At 37.3% G+C, this 18,897-nt stretch overlaps 1 non-coding gene across 1 annotated transcript; it reads right to left on the reverse strand.

Annotated features, from left to right (window-relative positions):
• Positions 1 to 15,903: 15,903 nt before the first annotated feature.
• LOC119618402 (small nucleolar RNA U13) lies at positions 15,904 to 16,007 on the reverse strand. The gene has a single exon (XR_005234712.1). It is a non-coding gene; the product is annotated as a small nucleolar RNA U13 (small nucleolar RNA).
• Positions 16,008 to 18,897: the final 2,890 nt, after the last annotated feature.

Raw genomic sequence — 18,897 nt, forward strand, 5'->3', positions numbered from 1 at the left:
ATGTTGGAGTGAATACATGGAGTTGTTGATTTGTGAGATAAGAGTATCTTCATGAATTCACTTTATCATAGAACTGCCTGGACTCACAGCTAGAGCAGCATCAAATTTTGCATGAGGGGAAGAGTGTGTAGGCGAAGCCAGCTGGCCCACAGTTGGCACAGCTTCCCGTGCTGTTGACTGAATGCCGCAGACATGCTATGATTCATTTCACCTTTCACCTGGACATGCACTGTATTAGAAAGGCCCATGAAGTTGGATAGTAAGGATTTTCCCTGAGGAAAGTTTTCTCAGACAAAAGCCTAGCATCCATAACATCAATGTAGAAACCTAAGGTAAAAGCATTAGTGACACTAGAGAGATAAAAAGCATTTTAGAGCAAAATAGTGACATTTTTATTTTTCCAGAATATTATGCATCCTCCTTTCATTTTTATATTATAAATTAACATGCATCATTGAAAATTAACAGAGGAAATGAGTTTCAATAAAACAAATTAGGTTTGGGGAAAATCATTTTTTTTTTTTTCTGTTTTAAATAGGGGACAAAATGGAGCTGCTCTTGCCCATGCTGAAAGGAGGAAGATTGAAAATATCATCTTGGAAAACATGGGTCTAGTCCCTCCTTTGAGTGTCTCGATATGTCATTCATATATAAAACAAGGACTGCTGGGTGGCAGAGGCCTTCAGTAAAAAGCAGATCAACCTGTGTAGAAAGGGAGACAATTCTTCCAAGGTCTTATGCAAGCTGAGGTCTGAGCCTTGAAGCAAGTAAGTGATTTTCTGCTAGAAAGCAGATGTGTAAATAAATACCTGGTATTGGCCTCAGGAAGGATAGGAGGAATATGTAGCACTTATACCAAAAAGAAAAAGACTGTAGTCCCAGCTACTCGGGAGGTTGAGACAGGAGAATCGCTTGAACCCTTGAACTCAGGAGGCGGAGGTTGCAGTGAGCCAAGATCGTGGCACTGCACTCTAGCCTGGGCGACAGAGCGAGATTCCTTCTCAAAAAAAAAAAAAAAAAAAAAAAAAGGCAGGGTCAGATAGTCGAGAAGATTCAAAGCCAGAATATGGAAGAAATATTACTGCAAGAAAGAATGAACAGGTGGGCTTCCTGGCTGGCTTCTCGCATTGGAAGTAGCACTTCGCTTTAGCTGCCAGTAGAACAATGAGGCAGAAGGAATGTGTGCCTAATAATCTGCAGCTTTAAGAAGTAAGAATTGATGTTATGGAAATCCAGGAATGTCTCCCAAGCTACCTTATTTGTGTTTTCAAATGACTTTAATCTCTGAAATGTGAAGAAGGGTTACAGTAAGTGGTGACAGCTCTGAGATTTTGATGGGAACATAAAGTGAACATATCTGTGAAGAATATTGCCCAATTGAATGCCGTTATTCTATAAAGTGAAAGGTTCAGTACACACAGCTAATTATAATAAACAAAAGTACATTGGACTGTTCAAATTTATCTTTTCATAACTTCCTACTTTTCACAGTTATTTTCTCTAAAGGCCATTTTTGTAGTAGAGAGAATTTGCTAGAATTTTCCGGGAACATTAGCCAATATTTCTGTTGTTCTGACAGAGAGAGAAGGGAGGCAAAGACAACACATGTTCCTGTGAACCCACAGAGAAAGCATACTTGAGAGCCACCTGCCACACCTCAGTGACACCATTCTTCTCCAAGGAAAATTTCCTGATTCTGTCTCAATTTTGAGAGTCCTGCTTGCTTTGAGATATGTAGCAATGAACATCCAAGGAAAATGAAAGCTGCGTAAAGAACTTAGAATCTTAAATGTTGAATTTGCTATGTGTATATTCCTTATTCTACAAAGAAACACATTATTTGTCCTTACTAAGAATTCTTTGGTTGCCTACTATACCCAAAAGGCTTTAAATGTACAAAGATCACTTGTATATCTAAGAGTCATAAAATTCTGTTTCTTATATAGTCAAGTTCTACATAAAAGAAACTATCAAAATCAGTTATCATGTAAATTATATAACAGTGTCCCCTGCATCTTACTTCTATGACTCAGTCTTTCATGATTAATTCAAATTTATAAAGATGGATTTGCAAAATTTAATGCACTTCTGCCTTTTCTATGATATCACTGACTATAAATCAGTGGTTCTCACAGAAGAGAGAGAAACATGTATACTTGAAACAGCTCTTTGGGTGATTTGAACCATCTTCAACAAAACCATAGCTCTGGATTGTATCTGGACCACATAATCTCCACTTTTCACTAAAGACTCAAACTTTTATACAGACTATTGTCTTGCTCTTCTCAATTCTTCCTTTGATGATGGTACAAAAATTATAAATGGAGGAGCAATCAAAAAAGAGTAATTTCGACTTGTTTTATGTTTTTATTTGTGGGAAATTGCAAAATGGGAATGTTCTTAGAGTTGGCTTCTGGGGGTTAAGAATAAATTGTTTTTAGAGAAGATTCTCTTTGTTCTAAAATGAGCCAGACATTCATTGAGAAGCCTATTAAATAACAGCTTTAGTCAAAAGAGTAAAATAAAGGAAATACCCACCTGCTCTTTGAGAACATAATAAAGTAACCACAAGATTATATATGGATGCTGCAGAATATTAAACAGTTAGTGTATAATGGAAATTGGAGGGTACTTTATTCGCTAAAACTTTTCCCCAAATATGTAAAATATCTTGAGTTCCCCAAATATGTAAAATATTGTAATAGCTCTTTCTGGGTGGAGAAGTTCTAGTTACATATTGTAGAAGTTTTAATTACATATTGTTCTAATTACATGTTATAGATTCTAACACAGGAAACAGATTTACCCCTGTTAATTACGCAGGGACAACTGGAAAGGAAAAGGTCACCCATACTGAGCAAATGATGGGAAGTGTGAGGTTTCTAGGCTCAAAATTATGAACGAATTAAGATTTATTTTTGGCCAAAATGAAAAAGCCAACTTCTACCACCTGGACTTTGGATGGGAACTTTGAGCCTGATAAGACATCAGCAAGTGCTGAAATTCCAAACTTGCAATAAAAAGTGTTCAATAGCATACTTTGGTTTAGGTAGGTATTGAATTTTTAAATGTGCCTGGAGTAAGCTGGTACCAGGAGATGCAGCATTTAGGAAACGCCATTGCCTGACTGCACATGGGGACCCGGAAATCTCTGAGATCACAAAGCATTAGAAGTGTGTTGGTGAGACAATCTAGAAGCCATCCTTAATTTCACCCCCACACCTTATCCAGGTCTAATCAACACACCTACAGAACATGTCCCCATGGCTTCACACTTTGCAAGTACCCTCTGAATCTCACCTGAACCATTCTCATAGCTTCTAACTGCTCGCCCTGTTTCGAATCTTACCAGCTACAATCTATTCTCCATACAAACACGTCTTTTGAAGTTACTAAGCACACCATGCCACTCCCCCTACTTGCCAGGCTCCAGTGATGTCCCATCACAGGAATATTAAAATCTACATTGCCACCAGACTCTCTGGGACCATCCCTGCTGTCCCTTGCTTTCACCTCCACTCCTGTACTCCAGCCAAATGGATTGCTTTCAGCTCATTCAGACCTCACCTCAAATGCCCTGCCCTCGGAAAGTCCTGTCCTGACTACCCCTCACTGTTCATCACATCACTCAAATTTAGCTCTCGGATAACACTTACCATTTTCCTCGTTATTTATTTATCTGCGGTTTGTCTCTTGGTCATCCTGTTGATTTGTTGGGTTATTGACTGCTTCTTCCAACTAAAATGCAAGCTCTGTGAAATCAAGGCATCCTTTTTGTCCCCAATGCCTGGAACAAGGTCTAGTATTTAGTGAGTGGACTAATATTCGTGGAATTTACACGTGAGAATTCCTCAGGGATTGACAGACATTGCTTCAAAAGAGAAGTTTCATTAACATACCTCCAATTTCAAGAAAGCTGGGAAATCTTAATCATTATAGTTGAAACCTCAAAATAAATATCCCCTTATTTTGTACTCCAATCTGATGAAGTGGGACATACTATTTCATCATGTTGTATCAAAATTATTCTTAATTATTTAAAGCTATAACTTATTTTATTTTATTTTTACTTGATAGATAGGTAGACCTGATCATATCAAAGTTCTTTCAGTTTAGCTTTCAAAGTTCTATTGTTGCAAAGAAAAAGGAAACCTTTTACACTGCTGGTGGGAGTGTAAATTAGCACAACCATGGTGGAAGACATTGTGTCACATAATTACATTTTTAGCACAGTGTTAACTAACTGGTATAAGATTGATTTTATTTACTTGCCCAATTGCATTTAAATTGGTTAAAACTCATCCAACTAGTTCAATAGTATAACTGTGACCAAGTCTGAATATAAAGCATTTGAAGCAATGATTACAACGCATTTCAGAAAGAAAATCTAAACAGCAAGGATTCAGCTAATCTAGCAACATACTTCAATGAAAAAAAAAAAAAAAACTCTTCAGTCTAGCCATAGATTTATTCAACTGTGCTCTTTGTTTTTATCGTATTATGTATATTCCTAGAAATATTATTCTGCGGGGGCAGTTTCGATTTCAACCATGGAAAAGATTTTCTCTGGAAAAGATTAATTCCTAATTCCTCTAGCTGAACAATACGTTCCTAGTAGATTTCAGTGATAGATGGATGCACTTTCAGCCTCTGTAGAGAAGCAACTCTAGCTGGTTAAAGGCCCCAAGTCTTCTGGAAATTTAAACATACCCACGTGCATTTCTTCCTTTTTCCTAAGGCAGACCATCAAATTGACGTAGCTCTGGATGGTGATGAGTGAGGAAACACAAGGCCAGCCCAAAGAAGCAGTCACTTCCTTTATCTTTCCTGATAACAGTTGCTTCTCCTCTTCATCACTGAGTGTGTCTCAATGCATACACAAACTGCAGCCACTTCCCTATGTATGTGCCTCTGTCTTTTTAATTTGATGGTGAGCTTCAGGAGGTCAAATACTGTTTCTTAATCATGTGTGTCCTTAGCTCCTAGTCATACACATAGTACATTGCAAATGCCGGAACAAGTGTTTCTTGCAGTGAAAAAGCAGAATCAGTAGTGATCTCACTTGGCTGCTGGATGTCTGCTCTTCCTTGCAGCCAAAGGATCCTCTAGAAAAGACTCTCATTTCTTCTCTTCTTTTTTTCTGTTCTTGGACTCTGTGGAGGAGTCTGAGAGTTCTAACACCCGCTTTAGGATTACTAATATTACCAAGCCATGTGGGGTGTATCGGGGGTGGTGGAAGACCACTTGTTTAAAAAGGCCTCATCTTAAATAAATAATTAAAAAGAAATAATTATTTAGAAAAAAAATAATGACTCAACTAAGAGGACAGGTTTGTCTCTTGAATGAGTAGGCATTTGGGTGAGATAAACAAACAGTGCCTCTGGCAAGAGATCCTGCTTCCTGTTGCTAGGCAGAGATCACGCTGGCTTTACTTAGATGGTGGTGTAAGTTTCCCAGCTGCTTCAAGTGCTTACTCAAGAGAAGCTGAAAAATAAAAAATAAAAATGGAACAGGGGACAATGGGGAACTGGGCTCCCCCTAACCTGCTGAATGGGTCTGGTGTGGTTGTTCTCTGATAATTTTGGGAAAACTCTCCTGGAGAAACTGAGTTAGCTATCACCGGAAACAAAATGAGATCAGATAAGACAGAGAATGAGGGCCATTGTTTCTCCAAGAGAGAAAAGCACTCCATTACGTTATCATTAGACTATTAGGACAAGATTCACCTGGTAGGACTAGAAGGTGAACAAAGGTGGTAAAGAACGGCCAGGGCCATGGGAAGGGCGACCTCATGGCAAAATTGGGCAACTCTTACAAGAATAATGAAAGAAAACATTTGAAGCCACTTGAGAGACCCTAAGCTTGGATGGAAAACAGCCTGGATTTGGAATCGGACGCACCTATCTTTAGGACTCCATTTCTATTCAACTGAGAAATTCTTTAACTGTTCAGAGCAAGAATAACCCATTTTTTTAACTGCTAAGGGCAAGTTCCTTAATCTCTTTGAGCCTTAGTTTTCTCATCTCTAAAATGGGAATAATCACTTGAAAGTTATCAACTCTCTTCCTGGAAAAATGCATATATCTGAAAAAACGTTGCATGCACTTTTCTTTTCTTTTCTTTTTTTTTTTTTTTTTGAGACGGAGTCTCTGTCACCCAGGCTGGAGTGCAGTGGCGCAATCTCGGCTCACTGCACACTCCACCTCCCCGGTTCACGCCATTCTCCTGCCTCAGCTTCCCAAGTAGCTGAGACTACAAGTGCCCACCACCACGCCCGGCTAATTTTTTTTGTATTTTTAGTAGAGACGGAGTTTCACCGTGTTAGCCAGGATGGTCTAGATCTCCTGACCTCGTGATCCGCCCGCCTTGGCCTCCCAAAGTGCTGGGATTTACAGGGGTGAGCTACCGCGCCCCGCCGCATGCACTTTTAAGGAGTTCACAGATGCTCTGCAGCCCAGTCGGCTTCTTGAGAATAAAAACACTACCTTACATTTTTTTTTTTTTTTTTTTTTTTTTTTTTTGATGCTAAGATAAATTTTCTGCTTCACAGAACTTTTCTTAAAATAGATGATTCATTATAAGGAAAAGACTACAGAGAAATGCTATTATTTATCAGTTAGAATTCTCTTTTAACAAGGATCACTATGATTCACCAGCATATTTATTATTATTATAATGATAACTATAGCTTAAACTTTGCAAAATGTGTTCCCAAATTTTTTTTTTTTTTTAGTCAAAATTATGTTGGTTGCATGCTTAAGAATCAAGAATTCTGCCTCCAGAAATTCTGATCCAGAAGGTTTGAAGTGTGTCCCGGAATCTACATTTTTAACATAATAAAACCACTTTAGTTCCTAAAAAACGCTTAAGAATAGACAAAATTTTGATTCTAGCCCATCTGCTTTTACTATTACAGGTAGTATCTATCTATTTGGATTTCTGCATTTTACATTCTACTCATTTAAAGTAAAAGGATCAACCTGTAATTTGTGTTGCACCATTTTGACTAACTCTTTTGAAAGATTCCATTCGATGTCAGAGTAATGTACACCATAGTTATATGTGGAACAGGGAAATCAGCTGAATCCAATGTTCTCAAGGGAGCTAGCAGTCAAAATATGTCTTAATGTTCATGCACTAGGGGTCAGTTATTAGCTAAGGGCTCTCAGCAGTGCCCAGGGCACAGCAAGAAGTGAAAGCAAACAAAGGTAAAAGCAATGAAGACCATAGACAAAATCTATGGTTTACAAAAGCCATACAAAGGATTGTAAAAGACCAGCAGTGCTGGACATTTGGTATGGAGCAAATAGCCACAAATAGCTTAATTATTCCCAATACCATTATGTTTTAGGCAGAGGAAAATAGTCGATGTCCATGATGATTATTTTAGTTATTTAAAAATTTGGAAGTATGCATCAAATAGTTTGTTTAAGAAGGAAATCAAGTGCATAGCATATTTTAGAAAACTTTCTATCCAAAATTTAGAATATTTTTTAACTCAACTCTCAAGAAAAATGCTACTTTCTGAAATTATTTGTCTTTGAAATATGAAAGTATATGTTGTCCCTTATCATAAAGATGTCACAAAAGATACAAAGCAATTAAACAGTCTCGTCACAAACCCTAGCCAGACTCAAATTGCAGCAGAAAAGATATTAAAAACTACTGGTAGTATGAGAGTTTTCTGACAGCTAAGGGCAAACTTGGAAGGGATTAAGTTTCATCCTGTATAAAAAGCTAGATTTCATTTTCAAAGAAGTTTTCAAATTTTCCTTTAAAAAATAATATAATAATACCACATCATGAAGATGTTTCATTTCATAGTAATTGATAAATAGAAAAACATTATTCCCAAACGTTAGAGGATTGCCTAAAGCATCAAATAGAAGTAAACTGAACTTCAGGGGAAAGCATCCCATGAGGGGGATTAAAAACCCCTCCATTTAAGGTTCTGATTAGCTATAATTGCTCAGTAACCACCTGCAGTTAATGACAAACTCTGGCTAAGCATAGGGCATGTTCAAGGAGAGTAGCCTCAGAGTCATTTCAGACACTTGTTGGATTCTTTCCAAGAGTAACAACATAAACCCCAGGGATAAACACTTGATAATTTTTCTAAAGAAAGTGACACCAAAGATGCCAATAGGGTCATATATAATTAGCGTGCCATTAAAGAGATTTGAGTAAGACCTACCCAGGAGATTTTCTTTTTGCTCACTAGATGCTGCTTGTCCGAACAGGTTTAAGCCTATTTTTGCCTCTTTTTCTTTCACAAAAGCCAAGGACAATAGAGAGATAATGGGATGCATTTAGGAAAATGAAAACAGGAATTTAATATGCACCCCCCACGCTCCAGGTAACCCTTGAGTATTGGTGCTGCTTCCAAATGCAATGGGAAGAATGATGATGAGTAGTAATTCCTGCTGCTGCTGGATGATTAAAACTTTAAATACGGCACATAAAAAATAAATATAAGGTACCAGAAAAAGATTATTCTGTACTTGGATTGAATTACTTCCTTTTGGCATATGAACTGTGTTTTCTTGTGAAGTTCATTTTGGTTTAAGTGGTGAGCTGCGGCTGCCAGCTAGTCCTCCACTAGTGAGACGTGCTGAAAAGAACACGAAGACATTAGTAAGTTTGTTTTTCAGGTCACGGAGCCTAGTGCCTGCCGTGATGCCACTGTGTTTGTGTTCTTCCACAAGCCATTTAAATGTATTATTTAAACACCTAACCTATGAGACTAGAGATCTTGGAAGATTTGGGGAGAAACAAATTGAAAGTCTCAGCAAAATAAATAAAACCCAAAAGGGAAATATAGCCAGTATGGGGTAAGAGGAAGGCAAAGTAAATAAATATAAAAGGGAAACGAATTTTGCCAGTAACCACCCCCAACAAGTTCAGAAGTTGGTTGAAAGATTTTCATTGCTAAGTATAATTCCACAAAGGGTGTACAATGATCTTGGAATCTTCTCTGTCCCAGGTAGGGATGCCAAGGTCTCTGCTTTTTTGCAGGCATCCGGGGACGGAACTTACATGCAATAAAGCCACTGTTTGCACTTTCCAGTGCCCAAAATCCTTATTGTTTTCTTTTTTGACTGTGAAGACAGTATGAGCAGGCCCCAGACATGAGACATGGTGAATGTCTACAAACGAAATGTCTGGGGCTAAGGAATACAATCCACTTTCCAAGTCTGTGACTCCTTCCTACTTTTGCCTCAGATACTTCTGGGTTTCAGGAGAGGCTCCTTTTAGAGTCCAGACTCTGACCATGTCACAGAGAAGTTGACAGATGAATATTCATCTTGTTTCATGCAAATGATCTTATTTCTGACCTAACATGCTAGTCTGAAAACTTGCCCACTCTAATGAACTCAGAAAGGATGAGGAACTGGAAAGCTGCCCTCTGATTCATGACTCTAGCTCCAGCTGTATTTATGATAATGGATCCGGGCTGGGCTCCCTTGGGAAAATGTGTATTTGGGGGAGGATGATGCCTGGACAGTATATTGAGATTTCCTGTGCTGCCATGAGCAATTTGTGACTTAATGAATGTATTTATAGGTACATTACAGGTCCTTTATCGTTTCAGAAATCAATGAAGTAATTTCCATAGGAAGTTGGAGTGATTTGTGGCTATATCAGCTGCCTCTATTTATTTTATCATAAAGAGAAAAAAAAATTCATCCATTAAGAAGAACTGAAAATGGAATAATTTGTCAGAAGGAAAATCTGGCTTCAAGATGATGAATGAAAAGTTGTATAAAGAAAGACACTACTTAGAAGAAAAAGATATAGTGTTTCTAGTGGCAAAACCTCTTAAAATTATTAGGACATCCTTTATTTTTCTACCATGACTACCACTTAATGCTAAGAGCTACCAAGGACTTGCTACATGGGCAGACCTTACAAAAATGTTTGCATGTGTGACTTCCTTCAATCCTGTTACCCATTCCATACTTTACAGATGAGGAGAATGAGGCTTCGAGAGATGTAATAATTGCAATGATTACAAGGAGATATAGTAACTTGCCCAAGTCAGAGAACCAGTCAAAGGGGCAGAGCTGGCTTTGAACTCTGTTTTATCTCACCACAAACCTGTACTCTTAGTCACTGTTACTATATTGCCACCACTGGACTAAAGTTATTTGATCATTTGTGTAAACAGCTGTGTTTTGATCTTATACATTCATTTTACTGTATGCGTGTCTATATATTCATATAGACATACATATGCAATTTATTTATTCATCCCTTCAACAGAAACTTATTGGACATTTACCTTACACCAAACCAATGTTAAGCACAGGAGACTTAAAAATGAAAACATAAGGTCTCTCTTCTCAATGAGTTTATATCAGGAAGATAGAATAGGATTTATATTACAGTACGTACAATAATGCAAGAATGTAAAGGCCATAAAAGCAGAGCAGAGGCATGGTCCGAACACAGCACTGGAAGACTTCAGCACATATGTCAAATTACCAAGTATTTTTCCAAAGTTACTAATCTCAATTCAAATTTAAGATAACAAGCAAAGGAGTTGATATTGTTTACTTGGTTTTGGGAAAACTCCCATTTGGTTTTCTGCAGAGCACGCAGGAAAGGGTGTATTTCTAGACAAGGGAAATATCCTTCTTCCAAATATAGATCCTCTAGGAAACTGTGTTCTGAATTTAGAAACCAACTTCAAACTTTGGTGCTTGCGAAGTGGGTGGGCTGAGGTAAAGCAAAAGCTTGGAATGGCTGCATGTATTTCATTTTCATCTTTCCATTTCCTTGGCATTCCTAGAATTAGGTACAAAAGATTTGCAAACAATAATTTTATATTGTCAGCACACAATAGACTACATGTTTCCTTGGTTGGCAAAACATGAGTTTCTTTTCAAAATTAAAGCTTTCAATATAATGAGAAATGGCTTTAAAAAGCTATAATATTCATTCGATGAAAGCCCCATTTAATAGTCTGTGTACTAACTAAATCCTAGTTTTTGTTCCTGAATAAAAAAAGAAAAATGTCTTGTAAATACAAATGTGAGAAAAATGATAAGGGCTAAATTCACATAGACAGGATGTTGGAAGGAGTGAAATGAGTGCTAGACTTTTTCAAAATGCATAGTGGTGTGGGTCGTATATTTTACACACGGCATTCAACTATCTCAATCAATCATCAGGACAATCTTATGAAACAAGCCAGGTAAGTTTTTCTTCCCTTTCCTCCTTTCCCTTCCAGTCCTCCAGCTGAGGAAGTAGAGCCTTTAAAATTGTCATGACTTCCATGACCTTCACAGAGATCATCTAGTTAATAAAAAGGATCAGGGGCAGGACTCAGCACCACCTGAATCAGAGCACAGTATGCTACACTATGTGGTACGCAAATTGTAACTAGAAATATGCAGCAAGCTCCTTGATATTAAAATAAAAAATGATTTCTAATTATGCTTACGGTGTAATGTATGAGGAAAGCAATTTATATTTTATTTATTTAATAAATATTTATTGAAGGAAAATTACTGCTTTAGGAGCAACAACAGGAACCAAAAGATAAACAATGCTATAACTCTCTTCAACCGGGAAGATCTATGTATATCTACCTATGCATATAGGAAGAGACATCTTCTCTAGACACAATCTGAAGATAGTCTATAATACAATAATGAAATAAACACAGTTCCCTGTTTTTGTACGTTTGGGGTAGCTGAAAAAAAAAGGATGAACATATACAGAGATGAAAGATTTATGTACAATCCTGTTTATACTTAAGTTTACAACCCTATTCATTTGTTTGAAATGAGCTTTATGTCACAACTGCCTTTAGACTCACTGTGTCTGGTGTAAAGTTCAATGTTGTAGTTCCTGAATCACGACCGGATTCAGGCAATGTTGACACAAACTGACACTTGCTGTCAAGACCCAGCTCGTAATTATGCTACTGGATTTGGGGACTTCATAATGCAACTTTTCAGAACTTATACTGGCGAATTTGACATTTTATTCTTTGTTTTCAGACATGAGCTGAGGTATCCAAATTCATAGAGGTTGCTGCATAATAGAATATTATTCTTATATGTCAGAGACAAGAAAGTGACTTTTTGTACTTCTTTAGACTGTGAATGGAGATTGTCCTTACATGTATATCCGCAAAACCTCTCTCCATGTGTCTGTATCTCTCTCCCTACATGCTTCACTTTCATCCTCAGCTCTCATTAGAGAATTTGTCCTTTCCTGTTCCCCAGAAGCACGCAATTTTTGAACATCAATTTCAGTGCCTTTTAAATAAAGTTGTTTCCTCCCCCAAATACATTTTCCCCTTGAATTCATATTCCTTTATGGAGTTCAGGCATATCCATCAACTCATCAGTCAGAATCCTGAATATGACTTGAAATAGATTCCCTTAGGTAAAAAATAATTTTGTGAAAGTGCTTTTATTACTTTCAGTTTAACACTTCTGAGTTCTCACTTTGACTTTTTAAAACTCATGCATTTCTAATTTTTTAAAGTCACAGACAGGTAAAAGTCTCAGAGTCAGTGAGCCATTGACATTAATCATTTTTAAAAGCACCAGAATAATTGCGCAGAATTTAAAAACATAAAAAGGTTATTTTTGTCATCTCTGACTTTATTCTCATTCTAACCATGCTGTGAATATTACTTTATGATAGCATGTATTTCATCCAAGTAGAAAACTTGTATTCACACCCTTGCTGAAATGCTATCTCCTGTCCAGTCTAAAAGTGATGTCATTTCCTCCACACCACTTGCAAATCTTTGTTTTTAAAGAGTCATTGTGTTATTATGAATTATATTGTTTCATAAACTGTTCCATTGTCCTGGGTATGTACTCCCTGTATATTAGTAAGGACCGAGAAGGAGAAGGGCAAGGCCTGAAGTCATGTACTCTCATTTTGCATGGACTTGTGACTCTGGAGAGAAATTGTTACCAGCCCATGGTTACAAATAGTAAGCAACAGATTCTCCACCTAGCACTGGGTAAAATACGCATTTTTAATACCAGAAATACACAAAGGTGGTCCTGTATTCTTTCCAGAGGGGGTGAAAGTAGAATGGAGTTGTTTTGTTTTAATACAGAAAAGCTCAATGGAAGTTTTATAATCTTTTAAGAGAACAATAGGGAATCGCATCAAGATTGTTGGAAATGTCCTGGCAAATACCTTTGAACTTCTAGAACATGGCTCATGTTTTCAAATGTATATGTGTATAAATATATGTTTTTTTAAATTAAAATACATTTGAGTCAATGACCAGACTGAGATTCCCAATATTTATAATTATAGAGATTTTGTTTTCTGTTCTTTGGAGATTGGGATACCAGTCATTGCAGTGAGCAATTGTGTCCTTATAGCTTTGGGTTTTTATTGATTATTTGCTTAGGAAAAACTCCAAAAGAACCATTGGCTCAACAGTATGACTTCCTTTGCAGCCCCTGCTTCACGCAGTTGTGTTGCTTTTCTGTAAGGTTGTAGCATTTTCCACTTGCAGTATTCTTCTTACTTTCACTTTGTTGGTTATGACAACCCACAACTGCTGCTAAATGGCATTTTCCTTCCAATGAAGGGCCAGTTATGGTGGATAATACATGCACTCCCTGAGGCTTTAATTAAATTAGTGTCTGCTTCAACCTAAGCATATGACAGTTCATGAAAGGAACTCTAGATATTAAACAGCATGGAGCTATTGGAAGAGTGAAATATAGCGTGTGTGAAGAACAAAAGAATCTGCAGGAGGTTTCAAAGCAGTGAAGCTGGAGTGTTATACCATTCTGCATTAGCTGCTGCATTCTTTCGAGGAAGCTCTTGTTCTTCTTCCACTAGGTGATTGACACCTGGGACGGGGTGTCCTCTGTCATTATTACTAACATGGCTATATTACATGAGGGAAACTATGCTGAAGCCTGCTGACGGCATTTTCAGGCCAGGCACAATTCTCACAGATGATAAGCTGCATTAGCCCAAAGTGGCTAACCTGCTAGGAAAGAAACTATTTTATCTATTTAGATTGCTCTGGAAATAACAATGGGGCCATCGTATTTCAAAGACGAGCAATATTATTTATCCCATATTCATTGTAAAATGTTTTCTCATGTAAAAGTGGGAATTCATTGACCAGATTTTCAACCCTCAAAAAAGATAAAAGGCCAATAGAAAAATACCTCAATAATCTAGCTCCACAACAAATGCTCCCAGAATCCTACTTGTCTGGCTAAAACTTCTCTGAAGATCTCTCATTTCTGCTCTCAGAAGCACAGACTGCAACCTGGTTATTCTATATTTACCCTGTTTTCTCATAGGATGCTCTCACAGGCAGAGTGGGAGCTAAATTGGGCTCTGATAGGGTTTCCTCATCCTGAACCCATTCTCTGAGTACACTGCATTCATAAATAGCCTTCCAGGCTTTGGGCTTCTGAGGTCACCATGCTTCACACAATTGTTCTCTGCAGGACTACGTGAAAGACAGTGCCTGGCTGAGGCCTACAGTTCCTGGAAGCTGGGTTTCTCAGCATTGAAGGGCTATCTCTCCTCAAAGAAAAGCACAGCCCTGCTGTGGAGGGTGACCTTGGTCATTGTTCCTGGGACCTGTGACTTCAGAGGTGGAGGTTGCTCCTGAAATGATAGGACCAACTTCTAACTTGATACCATCTGGCTGTCAGGACGCCTATATAAATAGCAAATTGATAGCTGTAATGGAATAAATGCTTTTAAACCGTCCTGTACTTAAAAGGAATGCAAATTAAGATATGATCTGAATACTTTTCCCTCCCCCTTCCTTGACACCCTTAAGGCTTAATCCTATCAGACATCAGAAAGAGTAAGTTGATAAAATATAGTGACTGGCCATTAATCAATAAGAGGAAGATGTTTTGTAGATACATGCAGAAGGTGAAAAAATCTAATACTTAGCAGTTTGACGAAGAGGTTTAAGAAGGTAGTACGGGGGAAACAATGAAGAAGAGCACCAGGAATTTGCTGCTAATTTATTGATATAAATATATTATGTTGCCATGTAGCTATGGGTAGATATAATATACAGCTGCAATTAGGAGATCACAGTTCAGTCATCAGTTTCACATTAATTGTTTTCTCATTGGCTTTTCTCTTATTTTTAATGACTTACTGCAATTTATATAAAGTACATGAAAATTTCATAAAATAAACATCCTGAGAGTTTTCATTTATTTTCAAGGTTGTTGTAAAGTTGAAAAGCAAAAACAAAACAAATTATTTCATTACTTTTCTCCAAAGCTCAGTAATTTATGGCAACCTGCAAGCTTAAGGGAAGGTCTCTTTGAGATAGAGCGGAGAGGTAGAAAAAACTGAAGATTCAATAAACAACTTACTTTTAAAATGTGTACAAATATATTTCGGACATGAAGACTTTTCGGGCTGTGAAGTACTTGAATGATTATCATTAAATATCTCAGACATGTGATGTGATTTAAGGTACTATAATGAACTAGTCTGTATCTAATATTCTGAACAAGGAATAAACCATCCCTGTGGTGATTGTTCTCCATGTACCTCTCTCTGACTGCCTTTGCCTCCCTTCTTTGTGAAGGCAGCCACTCTACATTACCTGTAAATGTATTTGAAGTCAAACCACTAAATAAGCACTGCAATATCCTAAACAGTACAAAGTGTTGACTGCTTATTTTTACACAGTTTCTGATGAAGGCAGGGATACTACTATATCTTAGTTTCAGATATAATAGAATATACTTTCTTACCTACCAAACATAAGAAATGTTTGAGAATATAAGTCAAAGCAATGTTTTTCATACTGTTATGAATAGATACTCCTAGGAATATGAAAAGGAAATCAACAGTGTCAAGTATCAATACTGTTGTTTAAATAAGAGTCAGTCTTTCCTTTTTTACCTTCCTTCAGGTCAGTTGGGTAATATGCCGAAGTCATAACAAGGTTTGAGGGTGGCATATCTCACACCCGTGTGTGAACACCCAATCATCATGCTCATAAACTACAAAAGGATCTGATTCAGTCTTTTCATGTAAAAGCAATTCTACTGACTTGGAACTTAAAAAAAAAATTTTTTTTTTTGATCACATGGGATTACGTTTGGCCTGTCATGTTTTCATTGGCCTCACCTATATTTACACAAAGTCATATTCTTTCTTTTATGGTTACCATTCTGTGTTCTTCCCTTGGGCCACATTCCTGGCTTTAGAACACACACACACATAAAGTAAATAGCCTCAGAGGTAATAATCCAAAGACCTCAAAACCACCTGTCAATCCATTTAAGTCAATTTCAACTGATTATTTGACTAAATTTACTTATGATTGGATTAAACTGACAGGCACATTGTTGAAATGAACCCACAAAAGGACTTCTTGATCCAATAAGACAGAATTTATGAAAATAAAAAACATAAAATTGCTAAAGTCATACTTTATCTTTAATTAAGCCAACCCTAACTTATCTGGGACTTGGTGTTTCTTTCCAAAGCTCAACTAAAAGGCTTTCTACTTTATAACATCTATAAGGACTGTACTACCATTTGGATGGTAGTAAGATATCTTAGTTACAGCTGTGTTCTGAAATTTGGGAACATATTCTTCTACTAAGGTAAGCCAGGAAAGTTGGAGGAACATTTGAATGAGGCGGAGCCATGTCACCTGGTATATGGAAGAGTCATTTTAATTTTTAAAAAGTGCAATTAATTCCTCTAATTGTGTATCCAGGCATCTGATTCTTGGTATGGTACAGTGACTCGTGAAATATTTTTATAATGTTCTTAAATCATGAAATTGACAACCTTCAATTCTAAAATGGTCTAAATAGGTGAATTTTTTTTCTTTACTTTGAAAGAGGCTATCATGTGGCTGTGACAGTGTAGAAACTGTTTGCTAAACTTCAGGCTTTCTCTCTTTACCTTCCAGAATCCTAGTGTTCCCATCCCATCTGTGACTGCTTGTCACCGAGACATAAAGTGTGGCGCACTGACAAGCAGCACCTAACTTTCAGATCTCATGGTGAACTTGTCCATGTGGGAAAAGGAGTCCTCGCAACTACTGAGGATGGTATTGCTTACTTTGGAGGCAAGAAATTATTCTAAACCTAATTAATTCACCCCATCATAAAAACTCCCCCCACTGCTGTCTCAATTTGTCTAGGAGAGACTACTGCACAAATATTTTCTAAGAATCCCTTGAGAACCTGTTAAGGCACTTCCAGGCCCAAATAATTTAGATTGTAATGCAAGATTAAGAAACTGATGTACAGGAGAAAAACCCAGGCAATCACTCAGTCATAATTTGGCTACGCTTTTTAAGAAAATGCTGTCTATCTAGATATATTTCTCATTAGAGCTTACCACGCTTTAATATATCTCAATAAAGTCTCCATGAATACCTAAAATGTTACAATTCAAAGCCTTAAACTAAATTTTCCGTTTTGTTTTAAAGTTATTATAACTAAAATTAGGAGATTTAGCCTGGTATCATGACCCATGTCTGTGGTCTCAGCTACTCGGGAAGCTGAGACAAGAGGATCACTTGAGCCCAGGAGATCAAGGCTGCAGTGAGCTATGTTTGGGTCACTGCACTTCTGCCTGTAAAACAGACCAAGACCCTGTCTCAACAAAATAAGAAGAAAGAAATACAAGTAAAAAATATAACTTTTCCTACTTTTCAATAAGCATAAGTATTTTTTTGTTTTGTTTTGCTGCAAATTTACTATAAAATAACCAGTCCACCAAGATTGGTAAGTAGGACCATACTAGTTGTTAACAGTACTCTGACATGCTTAATGAGAAATCTGACACCAATCTAGAAGGCTGGAGAAAATAAGAAGCAGTTGTAGTCTGAGGGGGACCTAGTATATTTCCCAAATCTATTACCTGGGAATGAGGCAGAGGAAAGAAAGACACAAAACAATGGTTTGTTTATTCTTACAGGGTTTCAGATCCATTTCTAAAGATCTCTAGAAAGATACAGAGAAATGTTTCCTATTAACAACCTCTCACTACCCTTTCAGGTTGGAAACATTTCCTTTGAGCTGGTACAAGGCCCTGCTGCAATGCAAAGCCTTCTTCCTCTACTGTTCTCCAAGGAAATGGTTAGGAGCTACCCATTAGCCTGTGTGCAGACATCTTTCAGGTACTTCCCTACTAAGGTTAATGAAAAGCTCAACTGTTTCTTTCCCAAGCTAATAAATACCTCTTGATATTTGCTGGTTTCTCAAGATGGTCATCTTCCATTGACACTGCCATCTCCCAAAGTAGGATTTTAGGGAGTAAGTCGATTAAAGACTACATCTTTAAAAAATAATTTTTGATTATTTTGTCGTTTGTTGCAGGCCATTGAATTAGTCTTAAACAAACCATGAAGATTGTCCCTTTCTTGATCCCAAGGCAGGCCACTTTCCTTAAATAAAGCTGGTTCTGCCCCTGTCATTGTGGGGTCTCAAAGATGATCATTTTTCGATTCTTCATGTTTTTGCAGCCATATTACATATCAGAGATAATCAAATCAACCATGCTATAACAAAAACCAGATGTTAAACCCACTAAAAGCCCTGGATGATTTTTCCCCCTATTTTTAGTGCTACATAGTCAAAGCCTCCTTTTTAAAATTTATCTTTTCTTCAGGCCTTTATTTTCAAAACTCACTAAAGCATTATACTATTTTCTCTGATTTCTATTATAATATTTTTAAGTCACTTAAAAATGTGCATTAATTTTGCCCATGACTTGAACTACTAGTGGCCACACTTTATAATTCCCTTTACCTTTTTTTTTTTTTTTTTTTGAGACGGAGTCTTGCTCTGTCACCCAGGCTGGAGTGCAGTGGCGCCATCTCGGCTCACTGCAAGCTCCGCCTCCCGGGTTCATGCCATTCTCCTGCCTCAGCCTCCCGAA

This window comes from Chlorocebus sabaeus, chromosome 4 (genome assembly GCF_047675955.1).
Source record: "Chlorocebus sabaeus isolate Y175 chromosome 4, mChlSab1.0.hap1, whole genome shotgun sequence".
Classification (NCBI taxonomy): Eukaryota; Metazoa; Chordata; class Mammalia; order Primates; family Cercopithecidae; genus Chlorocebus; species Chlorocebus sabaeus.